Source organism: Pinus tabuliformis, chromosome 4_2 (genome assembly GCF_031772625.1).
Source record: "Pinus tabuliformis cultivar Carrire ecotype Pingquan chromosome 4_2, CPIR1, whole genome shotgun sequence".
Taxonomy (NCBI): Eukaryota; Viridiplantae; Streptophyta; class Pinopsida; order Pinales; family Pinaceae; genus Pinus; species Pinus tabuliformis.
This window is the reverse complement of record NC_142304.1, coordinates 663,277,916-663,296,072: the sequence shown is the minus strand read 5'-3', so window position 1 is coordinate 663,296,072 and position 18,157 is coordinate 663,277,916.

The following is an 18,157-nucleotide window of genomic DNA, read 5'->3' as shown; positions in this document are numbered from 1 at the left end:
TGATGCTATGTACATGTTGGATATGCAATACTATATACATGTGATGTTGCATGCATGTTGTACATGTAATGCTATGTACATATGGTGTTGTGTGCATGATTGTACAAGTGGTGTTGTGTGCATTTTGTACAAGTGGCACTGTGTGTAGGTGGTGTTGTGTACATGTCATGCATGTGGCATTGTGTACATGTGGTGTCGCGTACATGTCATGCATGTGGTACTATGTACATGTGGTATTGTGTACACTTTGTATAGGTGGTGTCGTGTACATGTGATGTTGTGTACACATTGTGAAGGTGGTGTTGCGTATGGGTGGTAATGTGTACATGTTTTACATGCGATATTATGTGCATGTGGTAAATGTTGTGTTGTGTACATGCGGTACTATGTATATGCATGGTGTAGTCATGGTATCATGACATGTTTATTCATTGTGTTGTACTCTGTATACATATATGTATTGTGTCATACACTGGGTGTAGGTGTATGTACGTATTGTGTTGTGTCGTACATCGGGTGTAAGTGTATGTATGTGTTGTGTTTTACCCTAGGTGTAGGTGTATGTATGTGTTGTGTTGTACCCTGGGTGTAGGTGTATGTGTGGTATGTTAGGTGTAGGTGAATGTATTGCACAGTGTTGTATGTCGTGTAGAAATTTTGAATAATATGACACTTATTCACAAATATTATCCCGATTATACACTATTGTGGAATACATGCATAATACATAACCTCCTCTACATTGATCATCAATTTAGCAGCATTAAAACAATGAAACATCAATTGTATGCGCACATTAACACAGTATGTAACCCTAGGAAAGCATACAGCTGAAAACCCCACACTATCTGTATATTATAATGATTGAGAACATGTAACAATACATAGTACAATACTCCTCACAAGTACTCAGTACTATCTCCACCTGTTACACACAAACTAGCTCAGATCTGAATCAATCACAGGTTCAAATCTCCTCCTGTTGCTTGCCTGCCTCTACTGCGCAATCTTGCATGAGAATAGATGAGAATGGCTGAAGAAAACTCGTATTTCCTTGGCTGAACCACGCAATCCTCATTGGAAATACTCAATCCATTGATTGTGCAAATCTCATGCACAACTATAGTCACAACTGATAGCAATCTCAACCTCTAACACCTGTCTCCACTGAACTGTCCATGCACTGAGTTAACTAATTTATTCTTTAGTTGCATTATGAGTTAATAATTAGTGAATTAATTTAACAATTAATTCACATCACTCATCACTAGTGTATTTGCAGTTAGACTAAATACAACTAGTTTAACCAAGTCAAACTAAACACAACTCCATCAACTCCTCAATCAACTCCACCAAACTCAATCACTTGAGTTCTAACTGAAGTCCACCACGCAATAGCTCAACTGACTCATAAGAAAGGTGTATTTACTTCTGACAGCTGCATGTGCCACATCTGTAGCTCAAACTGAAGTGCTCCAAGAGGATAAGATAATGTTTATAGTCCAAATATTATTATGAGCTAATAATATTCGACTATTCTATTTTTAGCCTGCCAGTCTAAAAATAGAAACTGCCCATATGTCTAAAAATAGAAGTCCATCTATTTTTACCTACATGACCAATCATCCACAAATAGCATCCTGCAACTCATAGACCATGATCCATATGTCTAAAAATAGACATAGTCTAAAAATAGACTTTGCGCCAATAATAGCCTGCGGGCCCACTTAGTGAAGGTGACTTCTTTCCACTAAGCTCCATCATCTTGTTGCATTCTCAACACTCCCTCTCAACAAGATATTGATTATCAGCAACCCCTATCCTGCCTCGGTGGTATTCGAATTTTCTCCTGGTGAGTGCCTTCGTCAAGATATCAACATCCTAATCCTCCGTTGGAATGTATGAAAGTAACATGATTCTCCGCTGCACACAATCTCTGATATGATGGTACCTGATGTCAATGTGCTTGGATCTATCATGAAATACTGGATTAGCCTAGAGTTTAATGCAACTCTGGTTATCACAATAAATCACTGTAGGCTCCAAGCATGAACTGAACAACCCGACCAGGATCTTCCTCATCCATATAGCCTCGCATGCAGCCAAACTTGCTGCCATATACTCGACCTTTGCTGAACTAAGTGCCACAGATCTCTGCTTCCTGCTTTACTAAGAAACAATTGTCGACCCGATACTAAATACCCCTCCATATGTGCTCTTTCTGTCTGTTGGGCTCCCTGCCCAATCTGCATCCGTGAAGCCACATAGCTTCACCTCATCCTCCTTTCTGTACCACAATCCATATCCTGATGTGCCTCTGAGATAACACAATACATGCTTTCCTGCCTTCCAGAAGAGCTTGGTTGGCTTAACCATAGCTTGTGAAAGCTGGTTAACAGCATAGCATATATCGGGTCGTGTATTGACCAGATACATAAGCGACCCCACCAAATGTCGATAAACAGTGGCATCCACTACTTCTGCTGAAGTAGCATCCTCCTTCCTCCAACCTCCAGGAAGAGGAGTATCAACAGGCTTGCAGCCATGCATGTTGAACTTCTCCAGTATCTCCCGAGCATACTTACCCTGAGAAACAAATAGTCCATCACTGCGCTGCCAAATTTCCAATCCCAGGAAATAATGAAGGAGGCCCAAGTCCTTCATCTCAAACTCCTTAGCAAGATCATCCTTGCATGAAAGTATCAACAACTCATCACCTGTCAGAATCAAATCATCTACATAAAGTACAATGATAAGCAACTTACCCTCCACCACAATCTGGTATAGGTTAGGATCCGCCTCACTCTTGGAGAATCTAAGTCCAGTGAAATAACTGTCTATCCGTGTGTACCAAGCATGTGGTGCTTGTTTCAACCCATACAACGCTCTCTTGAGCCTGCACACATGCGACTCGCTGCTGAAGATCTTGAAACCTTCGGGCTGCTCTATGTACACCTCCTCCTCAATGACTCTGTTGAGGAATGCAGTCTTCACATCCATCTAATGAATGTGCCACCCCATCTGTGCTGAGAGAGAAAGAATAGTCCGTATGGAAGAATACCTTGCGACAGGTGCAAAGGTCTCCTCATAATCAATCCCTTCTATCTGTGAAAAGCCTCGGGCAACAAATCTTGCCTTGTACTTCTCCACACTCCCGTCAGCTGCCTGCTTCACTTTGTAGATCTATCTCGAACCCACCACTGAATTCCCTTCCGGTCTTGGGACAATCTCCCATGCACTGTTTCTAACAATTGAATCATACTCGTCCACCATGACATCTACCCATGCGGGATCCTCCACAGCTTCATCGAAAGAGGATGGCTCAGTCACAACACATTTGCTCACAAGATCCATGTATCCAGTGTACCGATCAGGTGACTGTCTCTGTCTGCGTTGAGCTGTAGGTGGTCCTACAACCTTCTCTGCATCTTGAGCCAGTCGCTCAGCTTCTGTAATGCGCTTTCACCCTCTGATGGTTGGCGTTGCATGTGTGGTCTCTTCCAATCCATGAACTTTGTCCTGTGGATGATCCACGTCCTGAAGCTCATCCTTAGGAACTAATAGCTCCTCATCTGCGTGCAAGTGTGGCTCCCTCTCAAGCGAACACTTCATGGCTTTCTCCTCCTGAAATTTGATATCCCATCGCACAACAGTCTTGCGGCTGTCTGGAAAATACACACGATAGTTGTGGGGTGTATCAGTGTACCCCACAAATATCCCAACCTCTGTGGTCGGCTCCAGCTTCTTCCTGGCATCCTTCGTCACATGCATGTAAACGTTAGAACCAAAAATCCTCAAATGAGAAATATTAGGCCTCTTACTAGAATAAGCCTCCTCGGGTGTACTCATGCCAAGTATCCTGTGAGGACAACAGTTCTGCACATATACTGCAGTATTGCATGCTTCCGCCCACAAGTGAAGGGGTAGGCCCTGATCATGCAACATCACCCGTGCACCACCCACGATCGTTCTATTCTTCCGCTCAACAACCCCGTTTTGTTGTGGGTTATGGGGAGCTATGAGCTCTCTTCGAATCCCTTCTACGATGCAAAAGTCCTTGAACTCGCCAGAGATGAATTCACAACCATTGTCGCTCCTAAGGGCCTTCACCTTCTTCCCCGATTCCTTCTCGACCAGTTCTTTGAACTCACAGAACTTTGAGTATGTCTCGCTCTTCTTCTGCATGAAGAAGATCCAACACTTTCAAGAGAAGTCATCAACAAAGATCACATAGTACTTGTGCTTTGCTGTCGAAGCTACTGAGAAAGGTCCACACACATCTGTGTGAATTATTTCAAGGATCTTCGTGGCGCAACTATCCTTCTTGTGAAAGGTAGCTTTCACAAATTTTCCCAAAGTACACCCCTTGCATTGATCTGACTGTGCAAGAGTGCCTTCAGGAAGCCCAGTAGTAATCTGCTGCAGTATCTTCAAGGCTCCATGGTGAAGGTGGCCCAATCTCCTGTGCCACAGCTCGCCCTCATCCCGGCTCACCAATCCTTCTGCCTTGCATGCCATTGCTGCGCAGCCATCTACATGCAACTGATAAAGGTTCCTGACTTGAACCCCTATCTTTCGAGTTTCTCCAGTTGTCTTACTGCGTAGGAAAGCCTTTCCCTCGCTGAAAACAACATCATATCCCTTGTCTTCTAACATCGCCACAGAGATAAGATTCTTCTTTAATCCTGGAACATGCATCACTTCCTTCAATATGAAGGGTTTACCAGACTCCTTCTCAAAGGAAATGGTACCAATACCGGTCGCACTGTATCTACCATCATCGCCCATCTCGATGTGCACTCCAAGATCTTTCTCCTCCAGATCAGAAAATAAATCTCGATCTCTTGTCATGTGAAAAGACACACCACTGTCCAAGAACCATACCGATCCTATCACACTTGATACCAAGCATGCGATCAATGAAAAATCAAGCTCAAACTATGAGGCTAAGGCCTCTCCTACTGCAGATCTAGAAGCTTGCTTATTTTTCTTCTTCTGCGGACAATTTGTGGCATAATGTCCGTGCTGGTGACAGTGAAAGCACTTCACCTTGGACATGTCCTGCTTCTTGCCTTTCACACAGGAATGAGAAGCTTTCTTGTTCTTCCCCTTCTTTGCTTTGGCAGCCAAAGGGCAATTTTCTTCATCAGTTGCCTTTGATGAAGATCCGTCCCTAGTATCCAGCCTGATCTCCTCCTGCACAAGATCTGACCAAAGTCTCTCCCATCCTGGCAATTTCTCCTGACCATTGACAGAGTCCTGATAGGAATTCCAACTCTTCGGAAGACCAAGGAGAGCCAAGCTCACCAAGTCCTCATCATCGACAGTCACCCCCACACTTCCCAGCTCATCCCTGCTCTGAGTGAACTTCGTGAGATACTTGGGCATATTGTCTCCTTTCTCACACTTAATGTTTCTGAGTTTATCCTTGAGAGCCAACTTCCTCTGGTCGCTCTTGCTTTGGAATAGATCTGTCAACACTTTCCACATCAAGTATGGAGAAGCCTTTCCATGCAGGCTGGACACAATGTGATGCTTCACGCCCTCCAACAGAATCCTTCGACACTTTGTTGTCTTCTTTTGCCAAGCATCAACTTGAGCAGTATCAGTAGGCTTTGGGACCTCAGCCTCTATGAACTCCTTCAACCCATTATCATCCAACACTGCCTCCATCATGTCTTTCCATGCAATATAGTTCGATCTGCCTTCAAGAGCATACTCCAATCGCAATCCGTTGAAAGACATTGCAACTTTGACACCAAGAAAACACTGCTGCAAATTCGAATTCCACGAGCTCAAAACTCAACTGCTTCTGATCTAAAATTCGTGAGAACAAAATATTTCTCATACAGAGATTGACTGTATGGGATTTTACCAGATATCTCACCTTCCAAAGGAAGGATTAATCCAGAGGCTACCTGGCCCGATTACAGACTCTGCCTGAAGAAATAAAATGTAAACACTTTCTAAATAATAGATCTGATGATCAACTCTGCTCTGATACCATGTAGAAATTTTGAATAATATGACACTTATTCACAGGGATTATCCCGATTATACACTATTGCGGAATACATGCAAAATACATAACCTCCTCTATGTTGGTCATCAATTTAGCAGCATTAAAAACAATGAAACATCAATCGCATGCGCACATTAACACAGTATGTAACCCGGGGAAAGCATACAGATGAAAACCCCACACTATCTGTATATTATAATGATTGAGAACATGTAAAAATACATAGTACAATACTCCTCACAAGTAATCAGTACTATTTCCACCTGTTACACACAAACTAGCTCAGATCTGAATCAATCACAGGTTCAAATCTCCTCCTGCTACTTGTCTGCCTCTACTGCGCAATCCTACATGAGAATAGATGAGAATTGCTGAAGCAAACTCATATTTCCTTGGCTGAACCACGCAATCCTCATTGTCAATACTCAATCCATTGATTGTGCAAATCTCATGCACAACTATAGTCACAACTGATAGCAATCTCAACCTCTAACACCTGTCTCCACTGAACTGTCCATGCATTGAGTTAATTGATGTATTCTTTAGTTGCTTTATGAGTTAATAATTAGTGAATTAATTTAACAATTAATTCACATCACTCATCACTAGTATATTTGTAGTTAGACTAAATACAACTAGTTTAACCAAGTCAAACTGAACACAACTCCATCAACTCCTCAATCAACTCCACCAAACTCAATCACTTGAGTTCTAACTGAAGTCCACCATGCAATAGCTCAACTGAATCATAAGAAAGGAATATGTCCTTCTGACAGCTGCATGTGCCACATCTGTAGCTCAAACTGAAGTGCTCCAAGAGGATAAGATAATGTTTATAGTCTAAATATTATTATGAGCTAATAATATTCGACTGTTCTATTTTTAGCCTGGCAGTCTAAAAATAGAAACCGCCCATATGTCTAAAAATAGAAGTCCATATATTTTTACCAACATGACCAATCATCCACAAATAGCATCCTACAACTCATAGACCATGATCCATATGTCTAAAAATAGACTTTGCGCCAAAAATGGCCTGCAGGCCCACTTAGTGAAGGTGACTTCTTTCCACTAAGCTCCATCATATTGTTGCATTCTCAACATGTCGTGTGTGGTTGTATGTGTGTGATTCACATTATGTGCATGTGCACATGGTTGAGGAGAAGGAACTGGGTGTTTGTTAGGTGTGGCAACCGATCTGGTGTGCGTATGGAATAAACATAAAGGTAGAAGCTAAGGATTGATTAAAGGATAAGTATTAGTATTTTATTTTAGTTTTATTATGCATGTGACCTATGATTCTGGTTTATGATGGTTACATATGATTTATGATTTTGATCTATTATGGTTGTGTTTTGAGCTAACCTGACATGATATGTTTATACATGATGATTTGGTCAAAGGTGCTAGTTTGACTTATTGTGACAGGAAGCAAACAAAATTGCAAGTGTACCTTATTGACAGGCCACCAATGAGGTATGATTTGAATTTTTATTTATTTTTTTGAATCTAATGGAAATTATGTGCTTGGTACAGGAAAGCATGAAATGCCTGGTTGGGTGGTTGAAACCAACTGCAAGAATTACCATCAACCACAAAAATGAATTATAATAGGCAGTAGTATGCTGGTAAAGCATTCAGGAGCAGGGACATTGTGGGAAACTCGTACCCAATATTGTCCATTGATTTCCATGAGCATGATATGACTGGTATGATGGTTTGAGGTAGGTATATGCCTTTGGTCTTTTGACTTTTCGATGCAAGGAAGCCTTGCCAAGGGATGGATCGCCCCAAGATGTTGGGGAACTTGGAAGGTGAGTGACTGCATGGAAGAGGGTGACCATATTGCTTGAGGGACCGTGTAGCAGAGAAGGGAAGGCTAGGGATGGATTTGTTTTCGTCATTAGCATTTCCAAATGGAATCAGATACACATTGGGAGTGCGCCCTGGAACAATGATCCGATAACTATTCACTGAGAGGACAAGTGGCATTGGATTGTAGCACTGGACATTTGATGCAGTTTTGACTTTGGCACTGGATTATGGACTTGCTGGGAAGGAGGTGTATCCTGGTATTACTTTAAAGGTGGAGGTGTGAGGCTCTGGATTCCCTTGTTGCGGATGCAGGAATCATATCATTTTATTTGTTGGTTGAGCAAATGTATATATGTCTATATGTGTATATTATTGTAAATAATGTATCAAGTTGGATTTATAAAGCTCCATAAACAATATGTTTATTTGTTAGTTGAAGCAAAGGTGTATAAGTATATGTGGATTGTAAATATTGTAATGAGTTGTGTTATAAAGCTCAAGTAAACGATATGTTTGTCTTGTTTTAGCAGATGGTAATTGTAAATACTGGAACAATCTATGTTATAAAGCTACATGGGCAGTATGTTTTGTTTTCAACGGTCTTACTAGTTATAGGTGTCATTGAACACCTTGGATAGTGTTCCCCCAAGGGGGAGGGTTCTGTAACAACCCTGGTTAAAAATACATGTAAATATAAAAATATAAGACCACGATCATGGGACACGTAATCCATGTTGAATGGTGGGCAAACATCCTAGTGGGTGTTCATTCAGTTTATTATGGCTAAGGAAATTGGCAAAGGAAAAGGAAAAAGGCATTTTTGTCGCATTTTTTTATGAAAATAATGAGAATTAGGAGAAACGGAAGGTGAAAAGTCACAGGTTTCATGTGAGGAGGAAAGTGAAGGAAAATAATGGAAAATGAAGGAAAATAAGGGAAAATGAAGAAAATAGAGGCCTCATTGATAAAAAGGCTTCTCAGAATCAGTTGGCAAGCTTTTGACCAAGTTTTACATTGGATCAAGAAAGGAAAAGAAGGCAAGAAGAAGAAAGGATAAAGCAAGGAAGAGAGAGATCAAGAAGCTACAACAAGATTCTTTGCAGGTATCGATTTGTATGTGTGATTTCCTTGCTAGCTTTGGCATGCATGGTATTGCATGTGGTTTTTTTTTTTGTTATGGCATGGGTTTTTCTAGGTGTAACAGTGTTTTTAGTCTAGCCTTTCCATTTTTGGATAGCCATGGTGTGATGGGGTTCTCATGTTTTGGTTAAGCTGGATTTCTGGATGGATTCAAAGCTGAGTGAGGTGGATATCCGAATGATAGAACACATGGCGTAGTGGTCCCTAAACCAGATTGTGGATCATGGTAAAGCCACTAGCTTAGTGACCCCTGAGCCATACTGTGGGTTGCGCTAAAGCCATAATTGTGTTGCCTCGGTGGGCCTAGGAATCATTTCCGGTGAATGGAAGGATATATGGTAAAGCCAAGAGGTGGATTGCTCTCCATTGGGCCTAGTAATCCAGGTTGGGATATGCGGTAAAGCCTGGAGAGTGGGTCTAGGTTTAGGGCCTAGTGATTTGATGTGGGTTGTGGTAAAGCCTAAGAGACTGTTGTCTCAGTTTAAGGCCTAGTGATCTAGTGTGGATTGCAGTAAAGCCTGAGAGACTAGGAAATAGGAAAATTCCTCATGGTGTAGGTGGAGAAATCCGGTGGCATCCATTCTTGTTTGACCTAGTGATCGGATGGAGATCATGGTAAAGCTTGTTATGACATGTTTATTGTGTTGCCCTAGTGATCTGAGATGGTTTCTATTGATGAGGGTGAGGTGGTTTAGCCTCCATATGCCCTGGTTGGTTCTTTTTGTTTGAGTCCCATATTCATACTTGGAATATGGCATGAGGGTGAATGGCTGAAGAGAGATTTAGCTAAGCCATTCTATGGTTAGGTGGAACATGGTAGTCCCATCTCGAGTTTGGATTTTTCATCATTAATGAAAGGCTATTGCTCCTTGTATTTATATTAGTATTATGCTGGTTTATATGTGGATCATATGGCTGTGATTTCATCGGTATTTCTGTTGCTATTATGTTGGTTATGTATGTGTTTCATGAGAGTGGCTATGTATGGCTCTCATCATGTTTTTACTTGTAAATGAATGGAAAATGTATCTATGACCTAATGGATGATAATGCAACAAATGATATGAGGGGATAGTGGTTCTTAACGATTCTCAAATAAGTATGAGATCTCTATGCTTAAGTATGTTGTTTACACGTATAGATTACATAAATGTGATATGTTTGACGAAATTCCTGTCATGGCTAGTAGGGGTCTGGTTAAGGGCTTGTTCAACTATTTTATTTTGCATCATTATTTCCTTGTTATTTTACTGTTCTGAAGGTGTAATTCAATTTTGGGCAATGACCTGGCTATGGGCCTAAAAAAGTGGCTCAAATATAGGGGATGGGCACAACACTAAGAAAAATAGTCCTTGGATGCTGGCATGCCTTGTCGTGAGAGTGTTCAGAGCCTCTTGGATGCTAGCAGGCCTATAGCATGGGAGCGTCCGGAGGTCAAGTGGTCAAAAACTTCACTGGGACCTAGGGGCTAGCTACTTGAGTGGTTGGGATGGTTCCTTGGATTCTTGTAGCTAATGTGGAGGGTCTGTATGTTGTGTTTCCATCTATTCCATTTCCTTAAGGTCACATAAGAGGTTGAATCTAATCATAGTAGCCTCTCATCGCATGTTTACCCCAGTTGGCCGGTTACTTGGGTAGATGTGGGAGGATAGTGTTACAGTTCCAATAACTCACTCCCTGATGTGTTTTCCAACAACTCAATCCCTTGGCACATTTTTTTTCTAGACACTCCCGCGATCGGCACTGCCCTTTCAACTGTCTAACTATTCAAATACCCCTTCTCTCACTCCAGTTGCGCTTTTTCCTAGCAGTTCATGTTTTTACTCTACCCTCCTTTCTACATTGTCCTCTTCCCTTGGGTCTTGCACTCCCTCTCTACATGTTCTAATGATCTTCTCCTTTTTTACAATTGTGTTAATCCCAACAGGTCAAATTTCCTCCCTCCCCTGCTGATAGTGAAATCTACCTATCATAGTCTCTCTAGCCAATAAGAAGGGTCCATTTGTCAAACTCCCCCCATATTTATTCCTTTTGGTTAGCTTGTTTCAGTGTGTGGCCTACACACTTACACTCTAGTAGTATGCCCCTTTTTCTATTTTATTTCTTGTCCCTTTGCCTTGTATAGTTTTCCAAGCAAGCATGGTCCTGCATCCTTCCTCTTGCAGCTCCATAAAAAAGCTGAAAATACCAAGCCAATAAAAATACACTATCTAGACTTTAATTGTTGTCATATGCAGTCCATATTTCCTTCAACAAGAAACTCAACCCATCCTAGGCTAGAAACCTCCCCTAGTCTCTGGAATCTGTGTCCCATTGCTCATCCCAATTTGTCAATTATTTTCATAAAATATTTATAGTGCATTTCACAAATGGAATATGACCAGGACTATCACAATACTTGACATATTTGACTACCCAGTCGAATCATCTATACAATCTACTAGAATATTTTTATTGGTTGACTCAATTAAATAGTTGACCAAGTTTTACGTTTAGTTGAAATAATTTTGTGGTCAACTAACTCGATTGTGTAGTTTACTAATGCATTTCATTAGTCGATTTGACCTAGTGGTTGACTAACTCGATTGTTTAATTGATTTCTCTTTGTGGCCCATTGGTTTATTATTTTGGTTGACCTAATTGATAGATGACTAACATATTATTTTGGTTGACCTGATTGATGGTCAACTGACATATTATGTTGGTTGATTCGATTGATAACTATTTAGCATATTATTTTGGTTGATTCGACTTATAGACAATTGACATGTTACTTCATTCAATTAGATCTATGACTAGCTGATGTATCATTTTGGTCAACCTGATTGATAGTTGATTGGCATATCGCTTTGGTTGACTCGATTGGATGATCGATCAATTCAACCATAGGAGTGAATCATCTTTGTAGTTGACCAACATATACATCAGTTGACTCAACCTACAGGTTGAATAAACTGAATGCTTAGTTGGTAGGTTTTTGCAGTTGATCAACATACTACATTAGCTGATTGGTTGGGTTAGTCAACAACTTGAGCTATATGGCTTGCCAACTAAAAATCACCCATAGGTATATATTTGGGTGCATTCGTTAAACAAAGAATATGCTTGAATGTTTGGTAGTTGGATTAGTACATCAAATACTATATTAGCAACCAAATTAATGATTTTTACTATAAATTTTCTTATAAATTTTGTGTTCTAAATTTTTGGGACATTTTTGAGGCTCTAAACAATGTTTTTAGACATCAAAAAATTTGTTGGGTGTGTGTTATATTCTTTCCACATGCATACAATTTTTATTTTATGCAGACCCAATAATAGTTGGGTAGACACAAGGATGGGGGGCAGACCCAAAGATGGTGGGAAAACCTACCCATGGTTTTGCACATGGTTTTCACGCATAGTTTTTGGGCACAATGATTTTTTCCCATGGTATTCATAGAGCCAATAAAGGAAACTATGATTATGTTCTAATCCAGGATTAGTGGATTGGGTTTTATGAATGCTTCCCCACACACACACACATACAATAACATTAAAAGGAATATAATGAAAAATCAATGTGGTATTCTTAGTTTTGGGATCTAGGGGAAAATTTATGTGTATATTTGTTTTATGGAGTCTCGTCATTGTATATATATATATATTTCAAGAATTCGTTTGCAGGTAATTTCTATATAGGGTTAAAACCTTCAAAATTTTGGGACCATTGTGCTTTTAGCACACAATCCCAATTGTGTCAAATGAATGAGATCAGGGAGAGATTTGCAACATGATATTGCAAATGCAAAATAGAGTCAATATGAAAAAGTTACACCTAAAATAGTGAAGGAGATAAATATTTCAAAGAGGATCTTGCAAGATAATTCGAGATGAAGGACCTCGGGCTCATGCATTATTTCCTTGGTATGGAAGTATGGCAAGGAGATGAGGAATTGTTTGTCTCTCAAGGAAAGTATGCCAATGAGATATTGAAGAAGTTCCACATGGAGAGCATACCCATGGAGACTCCACTAATAGGAAATTGGAAGAAGGAAGATGCTACTTAAAGTGAAGTAGTGGAGGATACTATTTACAGGAAGATTGTGGGTTCAGTTATGTATTTGGTGAACACACAACCAAACATATGTTTTTCAGTTAACCAACTTAGTCAAGCAATGGCTGAGCCAACCAAACTCTATTGGAAGGCAACTAAACGTGTGTTGAGATACATTAGAGGCACCACTCAGTTTGGTATTTGGTACATACAGACAAAGGGAGTGAAGTTGCAAGGCTTCACATATGTAGATTCTACAAGGATTCCATTCGACAGGAAGAGAACATCACGGGGAATCTTCAGTATTGGGTCAACAATATTTTCATGGTACAACAGGAAGCAGAGATCAGTTGCACTCAGTTCAGCAGAAGCAAAGTACACGGCTACTAGTCAAGCAACTTGTGAGGCTGTCTGGATGAGGAAGATCATTGTTGGGTTATTTGGTCAGCAGATGGATCCTACAATGATTTAGTGTGACAATCAAAGTTATATCAAACTCTCTCAAAATCCAATTTTTCATGATTGGTCCAAGCATATCGACATCTGGTATCACCATCTACGAGATTATGTGCAAAGGAGAATAATGTTGCTGGAGTAAATTCCTACATAGGAACAAGATGCAAATATTTTGAAAAAGGCATTGTCAAGATGCAAATTCAAGTTTCATAGAGATAGAATCGAGGTAAAAAATTATCCATTTATTGTTGAGAGGGAGAATTGAAAGTGCAATAAGAAAATTCTAGTTTAATTTTTTCCTTGAATTAAGTTAGGAATAAAATTGCAATTCCACATCACATGATAACTTGTATTAGTTAACTAAGTTAATTTGACTTAGTTGGCTTAGTTAATTCAAGTTTAGGTCTAACTTGAGTCATGTATAATTTCTCCTACATTATAGGAGACCTGGTTGAATTTATTTTGAGTTGTAATTAATTAATTTGGTTTAACTGAGTTAAAATAAGTTAAACTAGTTCCAACTGATGGAGGAACTAGTAGGAGGTCAGACAGTGGGGTGTTGCTTAACATGTTCAATAGGTTAACTGATGATTCATTCATAAATAACTGATGCATATCATATCTAATAGTTACCCAGTTGAGATTGGAGTTCAAGGACAATGTACTATCAATTGTATAATCATCCAAATTGTATAGGTGGTGCATGCAGTCAGAGGAAGTCCTATGATGGATTGCACAATTCCTTTGAGGAATTTCCCTAATTAATAGGGGGATAATTCCCAAAGAAACAATTCAAGGAAGTAGGGACTTGGGAAATCGATAAATTGGTTAAGTATTGGCCTAGGCTTGTCTAAAAAGCAGTGAGACAGATAGAGATAGTGCAGAGATTGTTCGGGATTGAGAAACACATTGTAATATTCTCATATATTCTAACTAATGCAATATACAGATAGTAGGGGTTTTTAGTTGTGGCTTTCCGCAGGAAATAATTGTGTAATGTGTTGATTGAATTCTTTCTCTTGTATGCTTCATGATTTCGTGATTGTTTAATTGTTTCCACTGATGAGTAGATTAAATTCAAGTCATTTTTTTAGAAAATTATATAAGAAGTTTGAATCTACAAGGAATTTCTAAATTTTTTAGAGAAGTTTTGGACAAGTTTATCCCATTATTTTTAGATGACATCCTTGTACTCAAAATTAGAGGAGGAACATGAGAAACATACAAGGATGATATTATATTTAATCAAAGAGCATTAACTCTATGCCAATTATTTGTTCCTTCTACCAAAAATAGATTCATTATTTGGGTCGTATAATCTTAGAGAAGGGAATAAATTTGGACCCAGAGAAGATCAAGCTATTAATGAGTGGTAAACACCTAGAAATATGACAAGGGTCATGTATTTTATGGTATTAGAAGGCTACTATAGAAGGTACATTGAGGGCTTGTTAAAGATAGCACACCCAATCACCTCTTCGCAAAATAAAGGTGTAAACTTTAAATGGACTCACTATTGTGAAAGGGATTTCTAATATTTGAATTTATTTTTGAGAAGCACACCAATTCTACAGATATCTGATCCAAATGAGGGATTCATTATGCATTGATTTATGCAAGGAAGGACTTGGAGGAGTCCTCATGTAAAATCGATATGTAGTATGCTTTGAATTTAGAAAAATAAAAAATCATGAGAGGAACTATGCTACTTATGACTTGGAGTTGGTAACCATAGTTCATGGTCTTAATATTTGGAGACATTACCTCATGAGAAGTTCAAATCTCTAAGTTTCAAATATCTAGGTAATGTCTCCACATCTTGTAACCCCATAGGAGAAATATTTTCTCATATCTTGAACATTCATCCTACCCACAACCTTATACATTGCTAAGTTATGATGATATACCACATTCATCTACCATTTTCATGGATCATATACCTCTCACCATCCATTATTCCTCCTTAATGAAAGTGGGCTACCACTCGGAAGGTACTTTAACCATTTTGAAATCAAGTGATTTTAATTAATGCTTTGGGAATTCTAACATGGATAAATATGTTATTTGGTTGACTGACTGATATTGATTATAAACTTGTTCTCTCACCTTACTAGGGGGTTAGTATTTATCCCTAGTCTAACAAGACCTCCTCTAAGGCTTTAGGGTTATAAGAGGGGCACTACTTGGGAAACTTGGATTGAATTAGTGTGTATGTAACCATTCCATACTTAACACCTTTCATCATTCCCTCGATATGACATCCATCCTTCAGGATAATTGTCATTGGTTCATTGGCACTCCTGCATCCACATCCTTGGGTTTGGCTAGGAAAAACTTTGCCCTGGAGGTTGATGCAACTACAAGAAAGATAAAAGCATAAGATGACCAAAACAAAAGAAAAAGAAAAGTTAAAATGAAAAATATGGTTGAGACATAATTAGGCATCATTAGCCATCATTTGTTTCCTGAGCATTAGATGCTCCATCTAATCATAAGGAACCCTTGCGTGTCCCAACTCATAAAAAACATCTTTTTTTCGTTATCTATTTTTCCAATCCCTTTAAGGAAAGTTGTTAGGGCTACAATATAGGGCCAATTCAGTTATGGCCTTGATTGGAGTGACATTGAGACTTTTGTAGCATGATATCACTTTGAATTATGATTTAAAACTCAAAATCTAACTCTTTTCATTGTGAAATTTTCCCTAATAGAGCTGACATCATCTACCTTAGTCAATTCGTGTTGTATTTAAACGCTAATCTTAATCAAGGCTTCAACTTAGGGTCTCATTTCAAGGTTTTCCATCTCTTTTTGTTGATTTCATCATTAGAAAATAGTTTCATTGTGCTTGCATTTGTATATACTTATTTGTTAAGCTATAGCTTGAAACCCTGAGTGTACCTTGTATGATTTGATAAGATTCTTGAGGAAGTTTGTTGGGCCTCCAAAATGTCTTGAAAATGCCATACACTTTCACCTTCATTCTCACTTTATTGCCTCATTTCACCACCTTGTCGTCACATAACCCTACATTTCCATTACCATATGGGTTCATATTTGTATTTTTCAAAAATTATTAATTTAAAGTATTTAAAGTGGATTTATGATTAAAAGTTAGAAAAATAACATGTATTTGCTTATACCTAAAGGTGGAATGAGTTTGGTGACATGTGTAGGTGATTTGGAAGGTTCCAATACACTCTTATGTGGCTTCCAAGACTCAAATTCGAATTCTCTTGAAGATTTGAAGGAGATTTGGGATAGGGGTCAAGCATATATCATGGAGAAAAATCATGGATAAAGGAATATGTGTCTCATATTGGTTGTAACCATATGAAGGATTTGTGGATCTAGGAGGGAGTAGGGGATCTCCATTAATGAGTTAGTTGCTTATGTTTTTGTATAAATAGGAGTACCTCCTCCATTCCAAGGGGAGGACTCTTGGAGCATGTATCCAACTTATGATGGAATAGAATAAAGCTTCATTTTACATAAATTTCCATTCTATAGTTTTAGATATAAATTTTCTTAATGTAGTATATGGAATAGTTTGTCACTTTGTTCTTAAGAGAATTGTTTTCACTCCAAAAGTATCAAAGAAACATTTTATTTCATTATAGATTTTATTTTCATTTAATTACTTATATGTTTGAATATTTTTCATTATTAACGAATGAATTTTAGTTTAAATCTTATCAACATATGAAGGAACAACCAAGAGTCTAAGTTAGGCTCTCCTTCTATTTGGTTTGAACAATAATTAAAGTTCATTTCCTTTTCTTTATTTCAAGTTATTTTTGAGTTTATGATTTGATGCAATGGTAATGTTGTTGGAATAGAACTGTGAGGAAGGACAACCAGTACTTCCTAAGTTAGGAACCTCTTCTCTTGCTTTCTATACATCACATATTGCTGCTCTTTAGTTTCTCTTCTTGAGGACAGTACTATGGGGAAGGACAACCAGGACCTCCCGAATTAGGAGCCTCTTCCTTCACTTATTGCATCTTGAATAAGAGACTTTTTAGTTTGCTTAGCTTAGAGTTATTTGCCTACTCCTGCATATATTTTGCTAGCATCATCATAAGCTTACGAGTATCCCTAGTTGATAATTTACTGAAAATCAATTTAAGCAATTGAATTGCCCAACATTTTGGCACCGTTGTCGGGGATGGTGCTAAGGGATTAGGCATTAGGAATTTAATTCAGTACCAGTGTTTTTCTTTGGAAAAACTAACTCATGTTGAAAGGATAATTTGGTGATAGCAGGATCTTCGTAACATGGGGAGGTATACATAGATGATTATTTTGAAAGTTTAGACAATTTATTATAGTTGCATTCATTATTAAATTCATAGTTAAAATTCATGTTAAAAATAATTTAGATGCATAACTTTCAATCAATCTTTGTACTATAAGAACTTTTGAACTATCCCATTTATGGACAAAAGATCTAGAATGATGTTCAAGCATTTGGAGGAGAACCAAGAGAATGAGGACTATATTGAAGATTGGTTCCAAAAGGTGACTATGCCACAACATTCTTCCATTCTTCAACCAATCCTAGCATTTAATCCAAATGTGCAATTGATCTCTCATATCCTTGTAAACATTCAGGTATATTTTTCACATTTGGATGTGAGCATACTGGAGATTTTGATCCATAAATGGCTTCATTGGAAATACTCCTA